Source organism: Protopterus annectens, chromosome 9.part0, assembly GCF_019279795.1.
Source record: "Protopterus annectens isolate FY-2018-M chromosome 9.part0, PAN1.0, whole genome shotgun sequence".
NCBI lineage: Eukaryota > Metazoa > Chordata > Ceratodontiformes > Protopteridae > Protopterus > Protopterus annectens.
The window spans coordinates 1,752,671,488-1,752,695,334 of NC_056743.1; the positions used below are offsets into that span (position 1 = coordinate 1,752,671,488).

Sequence of the window (23,847 nt, forward strand, 5' to 3'; positions counted from 1 at the left end):
GGCCTGTGGCTTAATTTATAATGAATGACTTTTTTGGTGTTGCACTAGTTTAATGCTTTTAAAATATTGTTACATTCTAAAAGAATGTCATTAGATTATCCTTCAATGGTTTCAATCTTACCTGTTTGGACGACAACAGGCTGTCCTATGGCAGGATAAGCTATCATCCCATCTACTTTTCACTTTAGGAGTCCTGCAGAGCTCTATAGCAGGACCTCTTTTTTTCTCCATCTTTATTAATGACCTCCACACCATTATCCCAAAAGCAACATGCATTCAATACGCAGATGACTCCATGTTAATCTGCTCAGCCACCTCTCCCACAAATCTATTGACACTAACCCAGAGTACTTTCAACATAATTGAAAATTGTCTCACCAATCACAGTTTGATCTTAAGCCCTAAAAAAAAAGCTGCTTCTTTTCTCCACCACCCGTAGGTCCAACCCTCCAACCTTTAACATAAAGTCTAATAATGGCACCATCATTTCCCCTGAAGCCCAAAGCAAACTCCTTGGAGTTATAGTAGACAATAACCTCAAATTTGATGTTCATGTCACTCAAACTATCAAAACCATAAACAAAAAACTTGGGTCCCTTTACAAACTCAAATCTTTCCTTACTCCTCCTGCTAGAACTGCCACTGCCGGTTCTCATCTACTCTCCACACTTCTCTATGCCTCCCCGCTATTCACAAACTTGCATAAAGCAAATCTTAACAAATGATCTTGCCATTACAACCACACTGCTAGATTTGCCACTGGCTCGGCATATAGGATGCACCGCTGTTACAACCTAAATCTTCTAGGGTGGCTTGAACTATCTTCCCTACTTCAGTTTAACCAGCTCATAGTAACACATTAAGTACTCAACCAACCTGATAATACACCCGCTCTCAAAAATATAGTCAGCCCATATAGTAACCTTAGGACACTTCGTTCATCCAAAAGACTAATGGTCCAAACATTCAAATCCAACAACTCAGCTGGGGATGCCTTGTTTGCCAACTCGGTTGGCAAAACCTGGAACTCACTCCCTGCTGACCTTACTCTAGTATCCTCACTTACACTATTCAAAGAAAGTCTGAAACAATACTTTAAATCACACTGGTCATGTTCTTGGTCTAATCCTGACTAGGATCATCTCTACAACTCAAAAGCTTTACCACAATTGTATTATGTATTCCAGTTGTGCTAATTTCTGATTTTATAATTTAACCTATATCATTGTCCCATGCTAGTATAGTGCTCATTTCTAATTTAAAGATTGTATAAACAGTATGTTTTACTTATTGTCTATATCACTTTGCTGTGTTTGTTGTTTGGGGAGCTTTTCTCCCCGGGCCTCAGCTGAAAATGGACATGTATCCAGTCGGACTATCCCAGTCAACAAATATAAAATAAATAAAAATCCACAGCTGTTTGTATAGGATTTGAATGTCTATATAATACTCAAACATGAACAGAAGCTAAACACTAACCAACAGCTGTCTCATCCCTGAAGTCGTATTCCAGAGCTGAAATAATGACTACTCTACACCACTCATTACCTTATTTACCTAGTTATTGGGATACTTTGGTCTTTTTCTGTTACAAGTCTATTTTCTTACAACACTAGCATCCTCTACCTTCTTACTTCTTCTGCCTTCTTTTCCCCATTGTTTTGATGCTTCCTTCAGGCTCTGTCTGTTTGTCTGACAACTGCTTTGGTCAAACATCCAGACTATCAACCAAATGTTTTGTTGGGTGTGTGTCACCAAAACAGGTTAGTGGGATGTATAGTAGGTGTGTGCGATTGTTCATGGGAGTTAGGATTTTAGTAAGGATCAAGTATGGGGAAGGATTGTGTGTACTTACAGTTGGCGTTAGGGTTATGTTAGAGGATAGATTTAGAGAGAGAGTAAGTGTGTGTGTGTATGTGCGAGCGTGCTCGCATCAACTCGTATTGAATGTACAAACTGTCTTGTGTCGTGATAAAGTCATGGGAAGGGGGGTTTGTTTAGGATTAGGACATACTACCAAGGTGAAGCACATGGGCAAAGCCCCTGCCCCTAAGCCCAGCCTGTTTCTTAGATTAAAAATGTACCTTCCCATAACACTACCACCATTAACACAAATTAAATTGAATGTGCTTGGGTCTTGCATACTGCAATGGAAAAGGAAATGTGTTTTCTTGTTCGATCTACTGTGTGTTGATGTGTTCTATTTGCAATACAATGATTGGTCGAAATGTTTTGGTTGCTGCTTTGTGTGTCAAGTCACATAATATGACAATCAATTATTATATAGGCCTTCCTTCACATATGTGCTACTTAATATGCTTTTACCACAAATCTTGTTATAAGCCAGGCAGAGAACATATATTGGCAAGCTTTTTGTTTTCACAAGGATGACAGTGCGTTGCATAGATTACAAAGTTGTCCCTTTACATGAAATACATTCAACTTTGTTGTTATATACACCGTTTCTACACAAAATCTGCTCATTTTCACAGCTACCGTTTAAGTTCTTTGCTAGGCATTCTCTTCTACAATGACCACTGAATTCTTTGACTGGTCCAGCTTCTATCATACACTACTAGCATGCATAACTTGTGCTCATCTCAGCTGGTTTGCCAGACACCTGATTGGGATATAATTATGTAAGTTTTCCTTAATATAAGTACTTGCTGCATAAAAATAAAAAATAAAAAACAAGGACATGCAGACAGTACAGGCAATTTCTTATGACCATTCCAATACTGGTTCATGGAAAGAGTTGAATCCCTGTTCCACAATTATAACAATAACCACATTCCCTTTTCTGAATGAGAGATCCAACTATCAGCTGAAGTCTCCTTTCAAGCATCTTGGTATAGGCTTTCAAAGGGGGTCTGAGATGCATGAGTCCCCTACAACTGGCACACATTTCTCTCATCTCATTTTCAAAAATACGGGACTAGAATCCCAAGTTTGTTAATCCAACTTTACCATCTCAATGTTCCACAGAACACTGACATAGCATGTTAACCATGAGACCTCAACATTATTTAGGTCCTTTAGCATTTCCAGTCAGGGCTCATCTTCCCCCACAGCCCTGCTGTCACAATACTGTTTAATCACTACACTGACCTCAACATCCAAAGAAACTGACCCAAGCTGATTCCACCAGCTACTTCTAGCACTACATACCAAGCTCGAGTTCCTTAAAGCATTCCAAGTACTGACAATGTTCCAGTCAGGTATACTTGTACACCACTTCTGAAAACTAATGTTCTCCCTACCACAAAAGGTCACCAGATGGTTTGTAAGAAACTCTGAGGTTGCACCCATCTGCTGATGAATCTTATCCAACTCTTCCCACATCCAGGTCTTTGCTTCAGTAATTACCTCAAATGCTGCGTTTCTGGTCTGCTGGTACCTATAGATATACTCATGATTACACATTGCAGAAAATGCCTTTTTATAACTTAGTAAGTATTACTGCCATGATAAGCACCAATAATCTTTTAGTTTAATTTCCTTGCTATCATTTCAGCTATTGAGGTCTTGAATATAGTCTAATTAGACTCTCACCCTCAATCAGTGTCAATACATGAGGTACATGTTATGCCTTTCTATCCTACTGTCATGGCAATCTAGCTCCATCCCCATTGGTCCACTCGTGCCTTCATTCTTCCTAGGAGCCAAAGATATTAGGAGACAAAGTGAAAACTCAGGATCACAGCCATCATCCTACAAGGATTAGGGGTTTTGTAAACCACCTAATTCTATCCCTGGTTGCAAAATGCACACACTGTTGAAGCACACAGTGCAGTACTGGCCCGTTAGCATGTGATATCTTCCACTTACACACTCACTAATATGTGCACATGCGCACACACACACACACACATATGCTCGCGTGCATGCACACACACACACACACACACACACACACACACACACACACACACACACACAGACACACACACAGACACACACAGACACACACACACACCTATATCTAGTTACAGCACTATTCACTGTCTGCCAAGCCAGAACATCTATTGCAGAGTCTTACATTGCTGCTTCCACCAAGCAGCAGTTAGAGTAGTCTGAACTATCTCACTACTCTTCAGATAGCCAAGCTAACTTTTAGCTTGTTACTTCCATCAAAATGACCGGCTACTCCAGCATCTGGGTTTGCTAGTCAAGCATGGGTCAACCAGGACTAGAATCAGGGTTTCATCCAGCTACCACACAGCACCATTTCCTCGCTTCACTTCTGCATTTCTCAGGTCTGACTGAAGGTGTAGCCATTTGACCACTGAATGCTGAGCAGCCAATATCTTAGCACTTCTCTTGGCCCAAGTGTCCACAGCATATCGCCTTATAAGTTCATAGTTACTTATTAGGCTGTTGATCTGTATGGCTCTTAATATGCCTAGACTTACAATCTGATGGCAGTTTTTTGGCTTTTGGGTTTTATGTATGAGTAACCAGAGATGGGCAGATCAAGAATATTTGGGGACATTTACTTGTTGCCCAATTTATCAGAGACATTGGTACTAAACTGGGGCTGAACTTGCAGTTTCCATGCATTCATTCACATTACATTCCAGTTGTGATGAGTGTTTAGGTACATATTGAAAAAGGCATTACATACAATGATCAGCCTAATGAGAGCCAAGTGCAGAGGAAGGATTACATCCTTGGACCTGAATCCCATACTATTAGGTATGAGCACAGCTGGAACATGATCAAAGGGGCCCTAAAGAAGGTTAATGGACCGTCTCCTGCAGCCGTACCCGTTTCACATTACTTGGTCGACTCTCTCCAATTACTTAATTAAAACACTTCAAGCCTGTCAGTGTGCATACTTATTTTTCTTTTTTACTTTTATAATGATCACAGAGATTTGCATTTAATTTAAAGCTGCTAACTTTTAGTTATGTACTCACCATAACTTCAGATATTTGGGATCCATCTCGCCTACATTCTGACTGATGGGTTCGGAGCCGATCCCTCGGCTCCGACTCGGCACGCTTATGCCAAAGAGCGAAGTCTCTTATTGGCTGAGCTTACTATATCCCAGGATGCACCACTACCAGTCCCCCAGATCTAGTTTGTCCGCATACATGCACACATGCACGCACTGCTTATATAACATCGTCAGATGAAACAAGATAAAAACAGTAGAACTCAAAACCGTTCAATCTCTTCTGATCTCCAAGGCAGGGGGAAGGAGGGTGGGTATTAGGAATGTAGGCGAGATGGATCCCAAACATCTGAAGTTATGGTGAGTACATAACTAAAAGATGTTATGTGATCCTATCTCGCCTACATTCTGACTGATGGGACAGCGTCCTAGCACCTGAATCCTGGGTGGCTCACTGGAAAACACTCCTGAGTACCGTGGAACCAAATGATGCTCGCCCTTTAGATGCCACATCCAATTTATAGTGGGAAATGAAAGTGTGCGGGTTGGACCAAGTAGCCGCAGCACAAATCTCAGAAATAGCGAGCTTGGAATGAAAGCGATAGAAGTAGCCATAGCTCTGGTAGAGTGAGCTTTGATAGATGTTGTAAGTTGCTTATTTGAAGAGGAATAAGCCTGAGTTATACAATCTCTAATCCATTTGGAGATAGTAGCTTTCGTGATGGTTTTACCCAATTTATTATCTGAAAAGGACACAAACAACTGGTCTGATTTACGAATTTGCTGAGTCCTGTCTAGATAGAAGCGCAATTGCCTGTGAACATCCAATTTATGGAGAGTGTACTCTGCTTCGTTGGAGAATTTTGGAAAGAAAACTGGTAGCTCTAGAGATTGTTGGAGACAGAGATTAGAACAAACCTTTGGGACAAAAGATGGGTTAGGCCTAAGTGATACTCTATCCTTGTGAAAAATCAAGTACGGTGGTTTGATAGATAGGGCTTGAAGCTCTGAAACCCTTCTTGCAGAGGTAATTGCAACTAAGAAGGCAGTTTTCCAAGACAGATATTTTAACTCACATGTAGCAGCCGGTTCGAAAGGGGAAGATGTTAAGGCACGAAGCACCAAATCAAGATCCCACGGAGGCGCAGGATGAAAAACTGGGGTTCTTAACAGCCCGCACCTTTAATGAAAGTTTTGCATAATCTGCTGCTCATCAACGGTGGATCCATGAATTCGTGAAATTTAGAGACAGCTGCAAGTTGGACTTTAATAGTAGAGACTGAAGATCCTTGATTAAACAAGGATGTTAAAAATTCAAAACCTCTGGAATCGGGGCAGTGATAGGGTCTAAGCCCTGAGTTGAGCCCAGATAGCAAACCTCTTCCACTTACTGAGGTACAATTTCTTAGTGGTGGGTTTGTGGGCGAAGATAAAATGTGAATAACTTCCGGTCTAAGGTGTGATTTCTGACTAAAGTCGGAAGTGGAGGAGCCAAGCTGTCAACTTCAACGTGCGAAGGGACTGGTGTTGTCGTCCCGACTGATGAATTAGCAGATCCGGGGTTAGATCCAAACCCAAGGATCGTCCACCGCATGTTTCTTCAGGTAGGGGAACCACACCTGGCGAGGCCAATCTGAGCAATTAGTATCATTGTGGACCCCAATTGAGAAGCTTTCTGAATGACTTTGGGGAGAAGTGGAACCGGAGGAAAAGCATAAAGTAGCCCTGTTGGCCAAGGTTGTGCTAGAGCATCCATAGCTGCCTCCCCCTGATGTGGAGTCAAGGAGAAGAACCTTTTGCACTTTGTGTTTTGTGGTGTTGCAAACAGGTCGCAACGGCGTCCCCATCTTCTGAAAACCTGAGCTGCTACTGTTTGTTCAGGGACCACTCGTGAGGAGAGAGAATTGTCCTGCTTAATCTGTCTGCCAATATATTGATTTCCTGGAATGTGGGTCGCTACCAAGAAGCGATTGGTAGCTACAGCCCATTCCCACACCCTCATGGCCTCTCTGCAAAGGGGGTAAGATCTGGTCCCTCCTTGTTTGTTTAGATACCAGACCACAGACATGTTGTCTGTGTGGATAGCGATAATGCCTTGAGGGAGAAACTTGTGGAGAGCCTGTAGGGACAGAAGTACAGCCCTCATCTCCAACACATTGATGTGGAGAAAGGTTTCGTCTGGAAGCCAGGAACCCTGAACTAACCTGCCCAGACAATGCCCCCCCCCACCCTGTCTGGGAGGCATCCGTCGTCAGGGTGGCCACCGGAGGGGGGATAACAAAAGGTCTTCCCTGATTCAGATTGGACGGGTGAAGCCACCAGCGGTGGTCCCGTTTGCACATTTCTGTAATCATAATGGGGTGATTGAGGGGAAGATTCTGAAAGGACCATTGAGTCGATAATAGCCACTGAAGAATCCTCATGTGCAATCTTGCCAGAGGAACTAGGAGAACCGTGGCAGACATTGAACCTAAAAGTTGCAGGACCATCCTGGCTGGGGCTTTGGATCTTGAAAGCAGGGCTTGAACTTGACCTTGTAAAGTTAGAATCCTTTCGGTAGGAAGAAAGACGCATCAATTTTGAGTCTATCTCTGTTCCTATGAACCTTATGCTGAGAGGGCAGCAAGACAGACTTTGACCAATTGAATGTAATTCCCAGGGTAGCACCCAGGGAAAAGGTGGCTTTGAGGTTGTCCATTAGTAGATGCCTGGTGGTGGCAGTCAGGAGCCAGTCGTCCAGATAGGGAAACACTTGGAATCCAAGACTCCTCAGGTGAGCAGTCACTACTGCCAAACACTTGGTGAACACCCTGGGGGCTGTGGTGAGACCAAAGGGCAGTGCACAAAATTGGAAATGACTGTCTCCCAGGCTGAAGCGCAGATACTTCCTGGACGCCCGATGTATCGGTATGTGATAATAGGCGTCCTTGAGATCTATGGAGCACATCCAAACATCCTTCTCCAACAATGGGAGAATGGATTGTAACGTGACCATTCGGAATTTGGATTTCGTGACGGATTGGTTTAGTCTGCTGAGATCCAATATTGGTCTCAGGTCCCCTGTCTTTTTTGGCACTAAAAAGAACCTTGAGTAATTTCGGGATCCGATCTGGTCTGTGGGGACCGGTTGGATGACTCCTTTTTCTAGCAGCTTTAACGCTTCTGCGGCTGCAATTTCCCTTTGACTGGGTGGTGGGTCCGGGATTTTTTTGGACGGTGGGGGTGAGTGTGTGAAGGGAATGGTGTAACCTCCGGCAATAATCTGAAGCACCCATCTGTCCTGAGTGATAGACTCCCAGGCTTTTAGGTGCTTGGCAAAACGGCACCCGACTGGCTCGAGCAGCACAGCCGGGCAATCCCTCATGGAGTGTGGGAGGCTGAAGAGCCACGAAAGGACTCGCGGTCTCCAGAATTGCGGGGCCCTCTGCCGCCTCTGGGACGGCGTCTCCCAGAAAAATTTCCCCGTCCTCTGCCTCTGGAAGGGGAATCTTCCTGCTGTTGAGGAAAAACTTACGTGATTTACGGAACCACATCTTCCCTCCTCCTTTAGCCTTGGGATAAGGCCGAAGGAGTGGAATAACGTGCACCTCGGCAGATAAAGTTTTTCCCTCTTGCTCACAGCGGTAAGAGTGTCTTTAACCTTAGGTCCAAACAAAGAGGACCCATCAAAGGGAGCGTCGGCGAAGGAAGACTTGAAGGCCTCCGCAAAATGACACAAACGGAGCCAGGCTTGTCTCCGTAGAGCCACGCCTGTGCCTGCCGCTCTACCGCCCCTTGCCGCATATGAAATGAGCCTCATGGACGAGTTAGAAATTGAAGTAAGGATAGCCAACTGAGAGCTAACCGACTGGGCTAGCTGCTCAGGTAGGTTACCCGAGAGGGAATCTGACAGCTCCTTGACCAGATCCCTCTGTAGCCTAGTAAAATGTGCCAAATAATTCAGGGACCTTAAAGTAAAGGCCGCTGAAGTCAGGGTGCGCTTCCCGTGCGGTCCATGCTCCTAGACTCCTTATTAGGAGGATGGACGGACGTTGAAGCCTCTGCCACGTCCTGTTGTGTAGCAGATGCCACCACCATGGCATCTACAGCCACGCCTTTAGTTAGGAACTCCTTCTCGGGTGGGGCAGACAAAAATTTGTTAGGACGAGAAGGCACTGGTTCCACGGTATCTGGATGTTCCCACCCTCCGACAAACCAAATCCAGGAGCTCGTCGAAGGGCGGAGACACCCAAGAGGTGGAGGGCTGAGCCCCAAAGGCCTTGAGAAGCACTGACTCATCAGCAGAGGGGGGTTTGGATATCCAGCCGCCTCGTTGTTTGAGGATCTCTAAAATGTCTGCAAATGAGACATCATCCGAGGGCGACTTGGGACCCCTCCGCATCATCAAGATCAGTGTCCGATGTAATAGACTCGGGGAGTCCACGTGCTTCCTCTTGCACAATCTCTTCCTTGGGGGCTCCTCTGAAGACAACTCCGAAGAACCCTCAGGAGGAGGGGAACCCCCCCAGTGGGGGTAACCTCAGGCCCAGGGGCTCCGCTGCCTAAGGACAGGGGAACTGCCAAAGACCCAGTCTCCACGCCCAGGGAAGGTGCCGGTAAAGCCAGAGAGATGGCCGAAGAAGACTTGGCCAAGGCACTCCTCATAGCTCTGAAAGCCGGACCCCCAGAATCCTGGGAGTGTCCGGTCCCCGGAGCCATGATAGCAGATGGAAGTCCCGCAGCCGAAGCACCGAGAGGGAGGCTCGGAACCGACAACATAGGTCCCGAAACGTCACCCCCGGGTCCAGCCGAAGAAGTCCGTGTGCCAAACTCGGACCCGAAGGCCGGGGTTGGAGTAAGGGTCGGAGCCGACCCTAAGACCTCCACCGGCTCCAACAGCACCTGCTCCGACGGAGCCGAAGCGGTCGGAGGAGGAATGGCAATGACATGGGCATGGGCTGTCGGCTCCGAAGCCAACTGGGTCGGAGCCGAAACAAATTTTTGAAAGACTGGGGACTGGAACAGTCTTTGGAGCACCCTGTCTATGTCCGAATCTGACATCCTCGATGACCTAGAGGATACTGAACGGGTTCGAGATGGCCTCTCCAATGGCCCCAAGGGGCTAGGGGACCGGCTCTGAGGCGACTCGATGACTATCGGCGCCGAAGGAATACTCAAACTATCTTCCATCGGTGCCGAGGAGGACTTAGGCGCCGAGGAGGAAGTGTCTGAGCGGACAACCTTCATCGGCTCCGAGACCAGTGGAGCCGACGAAGGTGACCCGCCTCTCGATGCCCCAGCCATCGGCTCCGAAGCCAGAGGAGTCGAGACTGGTGGCATCGAGGCAGACCGTTCCGCCCTCGGCTCCGAAGTCCTTGGAGCCGAAGGAGAAGCCTGCCTATGTCTTTTGGCGGTCGGATCCAACGGACTGGTCGGAGCCGACGCCCTTTTCTTTTTAGCAGGAGAAGGAGAGGATGCTAAAGCTTCTTCAAAGGAGGGTTTTATAAGACCTTTTAATATAAGCTTATTTTTCCTCTCTTGGAGGACCCTCGAGGAAAAAGCGTGACACACGCTGCAGGACTCCTGCAAATGTTTTGCACCCAAACAATAAACACAGAGAGTGGTCATCTGTTATAGACATTTTAAAGTTGCACTTGGTGCACTTTTTAAAGCCTGAAGGCCTAGGAACCTGAGACATTTCGGTAAATTATTCAGTGACTAGCCAAACACAGTACAAACACTGTAACTATGACAGAAAAAAGAAATTTTCTCTGCTTTGTCCTTCTTTTTAAGAAAGAGAAACTATCACCAGTATAAAGGATCCGAGATCCCTAATAGAACAGAAGTCACCTAACAACCAAAAAGACCGGGAAAGGCCTTTCCACACAAGAGGTACTTCTAGTCAAACAACACTCACAACACAAGAATTTACCAAATAAATTTCTTCAAACGCACTCAAAACACAAGATAGCTGTTAAAACAGCTTTTAGTTGAAGTATAAAGAAATTCCTGACAGGAAATTAGTGAAAATAATCACCACTTAGCTCAGCCAGCACGAGACCACGTCTTCACTTGTTAGCGGCAAACGAGATCTGGGGGACTGGTAGTGGTGCATCCTGGGATATAGTAAGCTCAGCCAATAAGAGACTTCGCTCTTTGGCATAAGCGTGCCGAGTCGGAGCCAAGGGATCGGCTCCGAACCCATCAGTCAGAATGTAGGCGAGATAGGATCACATAACATCATTTTTTACAGCAAAAACACAGACATTTGTTAAACAACATATTCACACACTGAGAGTGGACTTAACATAAGCAACAGTAAATTTCTCTTTCCTTGAAACTCAAATTTACCAGATATGCATCTGGCAACCAAATAAACTACAAGGCACATGTGGAACATATTTGTTGATAGGATGGGGCAACTCAATGGATGCATTTGCCACTTTTAAAGGGCAGCTCAGGAGCACTGTCTGATGAAGTGACTTGGTCAAGAGTCACAGAGTAGACAAATGAGGGCTGAGGGTTTCAAACCTGCATTATAAAACAGCTCTTAGCTTTACTCATCTGCACCAAGATACAACAGACTACTGTAGCACAACACAGTGCCTTTCATACCAGTGTGCCAGAAAAAAAAGCAAGCTGAATTAAAAAGGTATTCTTGGTTCAAATATTAATGTTAAATATGCAGACTTCTATTCACAGCCAAATAATAAACATTCTGTCAACAAACAACAAAACAAGGAAACCAAGGATTGTACCCAAGATAATGGCTCGTATGATGATGCACCATTTAATAAAATCAGATCCTTCCTTTATATGGCAACTATTGTGGACTGCAGCACCCAATTATTTATTTATAGGCATACACAAGAGCACGCAGATGCACTCACATAACCCTTCTCCTGACTGATAAGCAAATCTCTCTGTGGCGATCTGATCCTGGAAAGCACCCGAACGGCAGTGGCAGCAACAGCAAAACACGCAAGTAAGGAAATTCAAATTCAGCAAATATGGAACTGCCAGCAATGTGGTACCTTCCAAATCCTCTTCAGCTATCTGATCTAACAAATAAATCAAATGGCAATGCAAAGCAAGCAAAAATGGCTGTGGCAAAATCAGCAGCAAACTATTTCCTGCAAAGACTGTGCTGATACGAGATCCACAAAGTCTTTCTCTGAGCCAATGAAGTCTTTCTCCTCTCTCTCTCTGAGCAAATGAGAGATGCTGCCTGGAGTTCAAATCATTCGGGTGGTCTTAATGACACGCACGCACACACACACACACACACACACACACACACACACACACACACACACACACACACACACACACACACACACACACACACACACACACACACACACACACACACACACGCGCGCGCACACACACACACACACACACGCGCACACACGCATACGCACGCACACACGCACACGCATGCACACACACGCACACGCATGCACACACATGCACACACGCATGCACACACATGCACACACGCATGCACACACACGCACACACAGCAGGCAAATGGAGGGTTTCTAATTTATTTTTGTATGGCTAGGCCTGGCATCCCCAATCAGCACTGGGCCCTAGGCAGTTGCCTGGTCACCTTGTGCTTGACACTCTGCAATGAAAAAGGACTTCCTTAAAAATTTTGGATACATGGTAATTTTGGATACATGGTGATCAAAGGATTGTTCATTGTCTACTACAGGATCACCTTTCACAGAGGAAAGGGGTGTTGTTAATGTGACAGCTACAAAGTAAGCCATAATTGCCAAACGATACTATTATACATTTCTCGGCATCTAGTTTTAGTCCATGACTAACACCAGCTATTTGTTGGGGAAAGGCCTTCTTGGAGGAACTTGGTATCCTCTGGGGAGTTAATGAGGACACCTAGCTTACAGTCACCTGCAGACATTTTCAGCCATATCCCTTAATTGTGCCATGACCTTCAAGTAGTAAATAATAAAGAGAAGAGGTCCAAGGACTGAACCCTGTGGTATGCAAATAGTGAGAAGCCTTTTGGAGGATGTAGAGTTGTCCATCCTAATTTCATAGGTTCTACTTGGAGGTTGATACTGAATAGCCTCTGTAGGGGGGTTTGTAAGTCCTGTTTCAAGCTGGCCAGTAGACAGTCAGTATGTTTTCTGGTCACAAATGTAGTGTACTTGACCTTGGACAGTGCAGGGAGATTTGAATGGGGTTGTACATAAGTGTATATGATCTGGGAATATAGGAGGGGAGAGGTGGATAAAGTTTGAGCTAAACTTGTCTGCCAGTACTTTGCTGTGTCTAAATATGTAATATAACTTATTATTAGCTCTGTGCAGTGCTAGGCATTTTTCTGAGGTTTCTAACATAGCTAAAGAAGTCTTTGTGGCTATCCTTCACCTGGGTTATTATTTTTACCTCATATCTGGCTTTTGTTGATTTGATTAGGGTCCAGGGTTCCCTGTTAAGTTTATCACCATTTCTAGTATGAGAGTTTAACGTAATTTTGTGTGCAACATATTTTTTTTCTTTTATTACAGAGTCTGTTTATATTTGGGTTCCACCGCTGGCATTTATTTGTCAGTTTGGCATAGTATTTACTTAGACAGCAGTGCATCTAAAGTAGCTGTTTACTTGTGCATAGAAATTGGAGGTAAAGGATTCCAAATAAGCAGGGGGAGGGGGTCACCAAGTTGGAAGAAGATTTTATACTTAGTCAGGTCATCTCTTGGGTCTCTTAGATTAGCCTTAGCATAATCTCTGAATACTAAAGTACTGGAAGATGATTCCAGCTTCAGTATTATAGTGAATGTGAATGATTTGTGATAAAATTTAACCAAAGAGGAAGCTAAAATTGGTGGGGAACAAAACTGTCAATATTTGAAGAACAAGTCTAGGATTTTATCACCCTTAGCTGGGGTGCACACTAACTGATCCCGTGAGTTTGTATTGATGAAGACCAAAAATTTCTGGAAGTATACACTTGAGGCTGGAATTTTCTTAGCTGATGGAGGGGGGTTAGATGAAGTCACCTACGAGAATGGCGATTAGCTTAAAGCATAGGAAATCCATATCATTTAGGTACGGGCTGAGAGGGACACAGAAGGGGTTCGATAGTTAGCTATGTTAGAATAAGGGGATTTGCTGATACTAAGCTGATGTGGAGTAGTTCCAGGCTGCTATGTCTAACAAGTTTGAAGGTGAAAATTTTAAGACTATACAGACACAGACATCTTTAGTACCTTCACCTAGTGCCGTGGGCCTGAACATGGTAGGCATTTAAACTCTACAGTAATGGAGTGCTTTCAGTTGTGTTGAACCAGGTTTCCACAACAATGCATACATTGCTTTACAGGGTAAGGAGGACCGTTAATGGAGTAGAGGTTTTCATTAAGGCTCCTAGCACTGGGAAGAAGTACCTTTATGTTATCTTAATTCTGTTTAGTTATGTTAGAAGTTTTACGAAACTGACATTGCCTAAAAAGACACTATATGGGGTGGACAAGGATTTAGCCAATATGCAAAACTTTTAGGGGGATAGGTGCAGCCCATCCGTGGCAAAGCAGTTAGGATTGTAGACCATCTCCTCACAGGCTTATATATACCGCATCTCTCCTTTGAATGAAACCAGAAGCTAAGCCAATTGTCGAAGTCAATAATCTTTTGTTCATAATGTTGCATCACTCTTGGTAATGGTCGAATGCTGCTCAAGGCTAGATTCATATCTACCCTGGACACGTATCCCAAAAGCTCCATCAGGTCTCTCTTAACATAGTCCAGAGAGTTACATATCACATGCACTATGGCTGTGTCCTATGTGTACTTGGGATACAAGCACCTGAATGCACGTAAGCTGTTGCGAATCCTGGCACCTGATAGACAACTGACCATGATCCTTGCCTTGCACTAGCTGGTGTGTAGCACGTCCCACTATGAAGTCACCTATAATCAGAATATTGGATTGTTTGGCTTGCCTTATAGTTTTTTAACCTGAGACAATGGAGTCTTGGATGTACGTTTCATAGTGGGTGCTTCCTTCCTGTTGTGTGTTTGTGAGGCTGCTGAAATTAGTTGTTTCTTAGGTTACATTTAGGAGGTCTTGGTGGTTTAGGTAGATTACTTTTGAGAGTTTCAGCATATGTGGAGATCTATGTGTTTGGTCTGAGCTCTGTGTGATTGGTTTAATGTGAGACGCATAAGATTTAGGAGTACAAGATGCAGGCTCAGAGTGTGGGATTTGTCAGCCATTTAGCCTCTTGTTGGATACTCTAAAAAATGACACAAGCAGAAGCTGAAGACTTAAGTAAAAAGTTATAGGGCCTCAAACAGGTGAAATTAAATGCAATTCAAATCCCACCTAGAAGCAATCTAAACTTATAAAAACTCAACCTGGTTCTCAATTTCTCTCAAAAAAATAAAAAAAAGAAAGAAAAGGTCAACCATGATTTAGTTTCACAAGTCAGATCACCTGAAAAGCAAAACCTCTTCAGCTACACAATAGAATCACTGAATAAAGGCTTAAAAGTAATAATGTAAGAATTAGGATGAAGTATAGCTATACCAACAGCTTTTTTGTGTAGCCTGTCTGCACTAATTACATTATAACTGGGAGGGAGAAAGTCAGTGCCTTTAACGTTTGGTTTAAGTCAGGTCTCAGTAACATCTACAATGTCAGGAGAGTTATTATTACGAATACTCTGGAAATTTAGCGCAAACATATTTGGAATTTTGGAGCTGGTTGATGTTTTTAGGAGAAAGGATAGTACTTGGGTTAGAGAGTGTTAATGAAGTATAAGACAGGTTAGGAGCTGGGTTAGGGTGGATAACATCATAATGAGAGATATTTGAGATTTTAGATAGCATAATGGGCTATAACATATTTTGGTCTAATGGGATGGTACTCTATGTTGGTGGAATTAGACTTAGGTAGGAATAGTTTGAATTTTGAGAGGAGCAGTGGACTTAAATTAAACAGAATGGGATATATTTTAGAGTAACTTTTTGATGGCTATAGGTAGAGAGAAAAACTCTCATGAAAGTTGTCCAAGAGAATGCTGAGGCAGGATTTAAGGAAGTGAAGTTGGTTAATAGGAAAAGTAGACTAAGTAAGGAAGGAATCATCATGTTTTGATATGCAGGACTCATATTTTAACTGGTACTGCAAATGAGACTACATTAGAAAGGTTAGACTGAAAAACTTAGTAGGAGTGGGGGGTAGAGAGGGTGTAGACAAAAGGAGAGTGAGTAAAATACAAAGGGTTAGGGAAGTAATTACTGTAGTTTGGGAATAGGTTTAGTTTTAGTGGGTGCTTTTGTGCAATATGGTAATGGTACTAGTTGTGTGAGTGGATAAGTTAAGGTGGGAGGAGTTTGTGGGATTTAAATTTAACTATAGAGGGGTGGGTGGGAATTGGAGGTATGGCAGGGAAGCAGAGTGAGCCTGAGCAAACACACTGCATCTGGAATACTTCGACTCCACCTCTTTTTCCAAAATGCTAAAGAAGAAAAGGCCCTAATGGAATGTGCCTTTACCTTGCCTGGTTTTGCTTCATACTGGCACACTTAGCCAAAAAAAGAAAAAAACAAAACAATATCAGAAGCCAGCGTGCAATGATTCGCTTAAAGGTTGGCCTTTCAGTGTCCCATAGAAGGAAATAAAAAGCCTTTCGGCCTTCTTAAAGGGCTTTGTTCTATCAAGGTAGGATCAGAGCTGCTGAAGCCTGACCATGGTGCAAAGTATTATCAATCTTTAGGTATAGGGCTCTGACAGACCCTAGTAAGAAAAATATGTTCGCTGAGATCAAATTCTTAACCACTCATGGCATTAGAGAAGGATTAGTGCATATCACAAACCAGTGGAAATCAGGAAACCTGTCCCAACATGAGAACTAAAGCTCAGAAACTAGCCTTGCAGGTGTCAAAGCAATAAACAAAGCAGTTTTCCAGGTTAAGAACTTAAGATTAGCATCAGTTGCTGGTTTATATGTTGGTATTGTCTTTTTAAGAAAAAAAACATAACAGAGATCTCACAAAGGAGACATTTGCTTGTGAGGAGTTCTCATATGCAATATTCCCTTTATGAAATGTTTTACCAAAAGAGAAGGCGATAAAGAAGAAAAAGGGGGATCAACAGGAAGACAAACAAGAGATGGCCACTACGTAAGCCTAAACAGATGCATACATTAAGCCATCCTAAAGAAGCTCACACCAAAACTTTAAAGATCAGAGGGAAATAACTACAATGGAACACCTGGAAAACCTCATCCATTATCAACATACAAGATTTTCTAGTAGCAGGATTGCTGGCCTCCTTTTAACAACTGCTTCACATCCTCAAAAAGCCAAAGGAAAGTGCCTAAATAGTCTCATGATTGAATTAGCCAGGCTATCAATTGAAGATTTTCCAAACTGGGAAGAACCAGTCAACCCTGAGAGTATGTGAACAGATCCAGATTGCGAGGAAATCTGTATTAATTGCCCTTGGTCAATACCATTAAAAAGGGAGAACTACAATTAACTAAGCCAAAAAGAAGTCACCACAATGAACTTTGGGGTTTCTTACTGAACCTTCAAAAAGTTCAGTTGTGCAAATTACCATGTTTAAATGATCACTGCTGCAGTACCCTTAGCTACATGTGTTATATCCTGCAAAGGATAACAACAGCCAGCCAGCTTCCAAAGCTTCAGGGTACCTTATACATGCCCAAACTGTCAATCAGCTCAAGCTGAGATGACTAAAAGACAAGTTTGGGCATGAAACCCTTTCACAGCTTTCCTACCAGCAGAGAGAGGGGAGGCTGAGTCCTGAAACGACAATGCTAGGGGAAATGAAAAACAAATGTTCACACCCCGGCATAAAAAATGCACCAAGAAACATGGGGGATGAAGGGAGGGAGCAGCTACTACAGCAGTGATCATCTGAACATCTAGTACTATGGTGAGTTTAACTTACACAATTGTACTATGTTCATCACACTGATCACTGCTGCAGTAGCCTTAGCTATATGGGTGGACTATGTTAGCTAACTACATTTGAGAGGTGGAACAAAGAGAGTCAAGGAACCCTTAAGAATGGTCCTAGCAAACCTTGATATGGACCCATAGAAGGAATCAAGCCTATAGTGCTTTGTAAAGGTATGTAGAACAGACCAAGTGGCATAATCCAACCCTTTCCAAAAAGCCAAAGATGAAACCAAGGACCTGGTAGAATGGGCTTTGATCCTGGTTGAACAATTTTGTTATGGTGAGTATAACATAAAGCAAACAGCTTTAGAAATCTATTTGGAAAAGTATGTTTTGACACAGTTTTCCCTTCTTCCTACCTTCATAAGAAATGAGCAATGGATCTAAAGATCTGAAAGATTTAGTTCTGTCAAGACAATACTCGAGTTGTTTGCGGACATCGAATTTATGGAGTATTCTTTATCCCTCATTTTTAGATTCAGGAAAGAAAATGTGGAGGTGAATAGTTTTGGCTTAAAGTAAACTCATATACCACATTAGGCATAAAAAAAGTATTAATTCTGAAAGAATACCTGTCCCTATGGAAAGATATGGTTGACTCACCATAACAGTTAGCAAATCAGATACCCTTCTTGTAGAGGTGAGAGCAATCAGTAAAACAGTTTTCCTTGTTATGAAATTCAAAGCAGCCAGATTAGCTGATCCAAATGGAATAATTGTTAGCTTCTCTAACACAAAATTAACAACCCAAAGAGGGACCACAGGTTTTCTTTGGGGCCTCTTATGCAAATCCCCATTTGAGAACATTTTGACATGAGACTGCATTGAAAGATGAGGATCCATGGGTAGATGTGCTGAAATGGCTGATAAATGAACCCTGACAGTGGAATAAGAAAGGCAATATGGCAGTAACGCACATACATATTGTAGAATTACACAACAACTAGATCTGAAGGGGTGCTGATTATGTTGTTGGCACAACCTTTGAGCATTTGCTAATACATGATTTTTAGTAGCAGGCTGTCTTGCCTCCATTAGTACCTGTTGCATATCCTCAGTAAACTGGTGCCTAAAAGGAATATAAACCCTATCATCCAGGCAGTCATTTGAAATTGATTGATGTTGGGGTGTGTATCAAACACCCCTGTCCTTGTGTGAGCAGATCTGGTCTGTGAGGAAGACTGTAGTGATTGCTCTTGGTCATTTACAAAATAAGGGAGAACCACTGTCACCTGGGTCAGAAGGGAGTCACCACAGTGATCTTGGGGGATCCCTTCTGAATCTTCAGAAGTACCTTGGATATTAGCAGAAAGGGTGGAAAAGTATACAGGAACATTCCTGACCAAGGAAAAGAAAAGGCATCTATCTTTAAAACCTTCTTGCATGGAGTTTTGGAACAAAATCTTGCCAGTTGATTGTTCAGAGAGGAGGCAAAAAGCTTTACTTGAGGAACCCCCCCCCCCACCTCCCATAGATGGATCAAATATTGGAAGACCTCCTGATCTAGTTTTCATTCATGAGGGTCTGCCCAGGTCCTGCTCAGCTTGTCTGCCACAAATTATTTCTCTGACAGAATGTAGGACACCTGTAGAGTGAGGATGCACTGTGAAGCTATATCCCAAGTTAACATGGGTAGTTTGCAAACGGGGTACAATCTGGTTCCCCCTTGCTTGTTGATATACCACATTAGTGTGGTATTGTCTGTAATCATTGGAAAATGTCCTGGGAACCACAGATGGCCATGAGAGTTGAGTGCATTAATCAGGGAAAGCATCTCCTTACCATTTATGTTCTTGCATCTGTCCTTGGTGTCCCACTCCTCCTGCACTTTTATCCCTCCTGAAACTGCTCCTCAAGCAAAGTTTGAAGCATCTGTAGAGACAGACTGCTTTGAAGCAGGGGGGATTGGGAGTCCTGGATTTAAGGATATCTGTTGTCTCCACCAAAACATTTATTTTCTGGCAAACCACAGCTCTGGCTGGGACCAAATACATTTCAGATATCAGTATATCTTTTTCATTTGGATTCTTGCCATGGATATTCATGAGAATCACAGCAACCATGAGACCCAAAATCCTGAGGTATTCCCTCACAGTGATCAAAGTCTTAAGTGTAAAACCTAAGAATCAGACTTACAAAAAGATCTATTTTTTCCCTGTGGGAGAAAAGCTCTTTGAACTGCAGTGTCTGACATCCCAGAAACACAATCCTGCGAGGAGTCATGAAAAACTTTTGAATGTTCTCTTGTGTAAGAGATCTCTCACCTAAGAGAGAAAGAGAGAGATTCCTGACACTTGAAAAAGACTCTGCGAAGAAAAGCAAGTTGTCTAAGTATGGAAAAATATGGATACCCTGTAGCCTGCAATAAGCTATAATCAGAGATTGACATCTTGTGAACACACTCAGTGCAGTGGGTAGTCCAAAGATTAAGGCAGAGAACTGGTAATGTCATCCATCCACACAAAACTTTAAGAAAATCTTGAAGTCTGGATGAACACTAATGTGATAAGCATCTTTTTAAGTCTAATATTGCCAAAAAACTAGAAAGAGGAAAAAGAGGTAACATGTTGTGAAGTGACATTTTGAATTTGGGTACTATCACAAACAGGTTTAGGAAAAAGAAATCCAGAACTGGTTTCCAAGCATTTTCTTTCTTTGACACTAGGAACATGTTTTTTTTTAAAACCTGGGAAGGAGGAACCAGTTATATCGCTCCTTGGAACAGCATGTGATGAAGAATTGGTGGAAACATGAGTCTGATCTAGAGAATCAGGAATGACTCCCTGAGGAATTTCCTCTCACTGATATCTTGATGAATGTTGTTCAGAACCATTTCTCTGAAACAATCTGTTGCCAAAGAGTAAAACAGAGATTCAGACTTTCTAGAAGAAAAACGTGGCCAGGGTGGGAGGGGTCACAAGGTCTCTTGAACAGTCTTTCAGGCTTGTTAGACTGTCCTTGGTTTTGGGAGGTTTGAGACTTCTTTTTTAGAACCCCTTTACCATTTCTTATTAAACGTCTGTTTTTACTTGTATTTTGCGGAGACTGTTTATTCTATTTTCTGCCAAAAATTTGATGAGTACATAGAAAATCCCTTGGAAATTTTGGAAAAGAAGGGTTGAAAAATCTTAGAAATGGCTTGCTTTCAACACACTTTTTGATCACCTTTGCAGCAGAGGAGCTAAACACAATCTCAATCCAAGGGAGAATTTTAAAAGTATTTATTTTTTTTATATCAGGGAGGTTCTGATAATGCAGCCATGCAAACATCATCAAAACACTACGAGTGGCCATAGCCCTGGAAAAAGTATCGACAGTCATCATAAACATACTGTAAGCAATAGAGCAAAATTATTCAAAGCATATTTCTCCTTACAAGAAGAAACTGCAGATAAAACATTCCTCATACTTTCACAATTTGTCAGAACAAATTTTAACATAAGAGCCTGACAATTCAAAATTCTGAAAAATCAAAGTTGTAGAAGTATACACTTTTTCCCCATACCTATAAATCTCCCCATTCTTACAAAAAAAGAGCAGGATTGTGATTAAGCACTTGATAATAGCGGGATCAAGCAGAGCTATATCTGCTGGGTCAGCTTTGGGAATGGTGTATAAAAAATTTAAAAGACTGAGAAACTTTACATAGATCCTACCTGCCTTTTTAGGGGCAGCTGGCTGACTATCAGGAAAAATGTAGGCAGTAACACACACACACACATTCTCTAAAAGGGAGCAGAAGGAATGGATATAGGTTCTGGAAAATCCTTCTGTAACAATTCATAGTATTTTCTGAGGGACTGAAAAAATTCCCTGTTCTCCCACTAAAAACAGTGGCACTTTCTGGCAATAGTGTCATAGAAAGAGAAACTCCCAGGGAGAGAATCAGAAACTGAGCTCTCCTCGAAGTCTAAATCAGAAATCTTAGGGAAAAAATTTATCCATCCTTGCATCTTCTTTATCAGATTCAGAATCTTGACTCTCTTCAGTAAAAGAGGAATCCCTATTTCTTTTACCAGAAACTATTTTACAAGGCTGATCAATAGCCTGAATTAAACCCTAAGCCAGACCCAGTAAACTACTCCTATCCAAAGTTGAGGAGTAGATTCATGCCTGGTTTTCTGTTTCTTTTTGACAGAAAAAAATGAGCCAGCTGTGCTACTAATGTCAGCATAAGCTTCCTCAGGTATGGGCACAGCATTCTGACACAACAGGGAAACTGTCCCTGTTTCCTCTGCCAGAACCAACAAGAGTGGCTTCTTTCTTGCCTACTCAGTGGACCCCAGAAGCCGCAGTTGACATGGCTAACCCCCAGCCCACAGTGGCTATAGGTGCTACACCAGGGAGATCTGGGGTAAGAGATGAGTGGTCTGAGGTACAACAAATGGCCACATCCATCTCACTCACTGTGAATGAGGCAAACTGCTAGCCTATTATGGTGGCAAAGGTTGTTTGCTTATTTATTTATTTTTTTGTGGCTGGAAGAAGGACCGATGTGGGACCTGTAGTCTGTTCCATAGTCAAACCGAAAATGGTGCCGCCTCCTTGGAGAAGACAAGCAGCAATTGCCGGTAAACACTACCAGGCCACAAAAAAGTTACTTTTTTGACAGAAAAAACACAGTAAATCTTTGACAGAAAAACACAGTAAAAGGCACTTTAAACACTCAGCCAGCCCTACAACAGTAAAATAAACACAATTTCTCCACAGAACAAAACATTTTCATTTAGTTTATACTACTTTTAAAATGACAAAAAATGAGCGCTCCAGCATTCCATTTAAAAATACATTACAGTCTTCGAACAGTCCACTATAAAGCAACACTCCTAGCTATAAAATAACTTTCCTTAACAGGAAAGCAATAAATCAACAAAATTAATAAAAGGATGTGCCCTCAAAGGGAAATCATCTGTCCAGCAAGGGAAAGCACAAGCTGACCATCAATCCTCTTAAGCCTCAGTGGAGCATGCTCTTCAGTGGCAATAAAACTATGGAGGATTCCAAAAGATACCATAACCAGTAAAACAGCCAAGACGAACCAAATCCACTATAGAACCACTGGTTTGTTGCTAGTAATCTTAGTAACACACCAACAAAGTACTTAGCGCTTTCACCCATACAGTGGGCATCTTCAGAGTACAATCACATTCACAAAAATTTACATTTAAATAGAAGCAGCAATTGATGATTATTCAATTAATCAACTGTGACTAATCCAAGAACATCTATTATTAATTTAATCTAACATCTTTGTATATATCAAGATGCTTAATAGTCCCTAAAAGTATGCATATATTTATATATATATACAAAAAGACAATCCACACCAGTAGTTCTACGGAAGGATAGTTATGTATGTGTGTATAATATGTGTAATAAATACTTGTAATAAATATAATAATTAAAAGTAATAATAATTACAAAATGTACCACATTACTAAAAATATAAATATTGATATATAAACTTATGGATATAAAACACACAAAACAATACTATTTAAATAAACCATAAATACTTATAAAAATTTAATAAAAAGTATAATTATATGAATTGTGATTTATATTTGAGTATACTGGCTATGGAAATATAGCCATTGATACCAGGGTACATGTTTGCGTTGAATCTTAACTGCCACAAACATTCCTTAACTTCTAATAATGTCTTTTCGTCACCCCCTTTGTTGTTGTTGTTGTTGTTGTAAGGTATTCTGTCAATCACAAAAAATAAAAACCTTTTAAAATTATCACATCTTGTGCTATGTATATAAAGTGCACTAGTGTCTTTTTTCTTTTTGATGTCTCTTACATGTTCTCCTATTCGGTCTTTAAGCATCCTAATAGTTTTCCCTACGTAGTATGCTGGGCATGTAGAACAGGTAGCAAGATATACTACCATTTTAGTTTTACAGTTACAGTGTCCCGGGCATCTAATAGTTTTTCCAAAGTTTGGGACTACTACATATGGACCATCATTAATATATTTACAAACATGGCATACACCACAT

At 42.2% G+C, this 23,847-nt stretch overlaps 1 protein-coding gene across 8 annotated transcripts in view; it reads right to left on the bottom strand.

Annotated features, from left to right (window-relative positions):
- Window positions 1–23,847, bottom strand: part of DOCK6 (dedicator of cytokinesis 6) — a 2,991,519-nt gene that overhangs the window by 1,304,101 nt on the left and 1,663,571 nt on the right. The gene's annotated exons all lie outside the window — the stretch shown is intronic.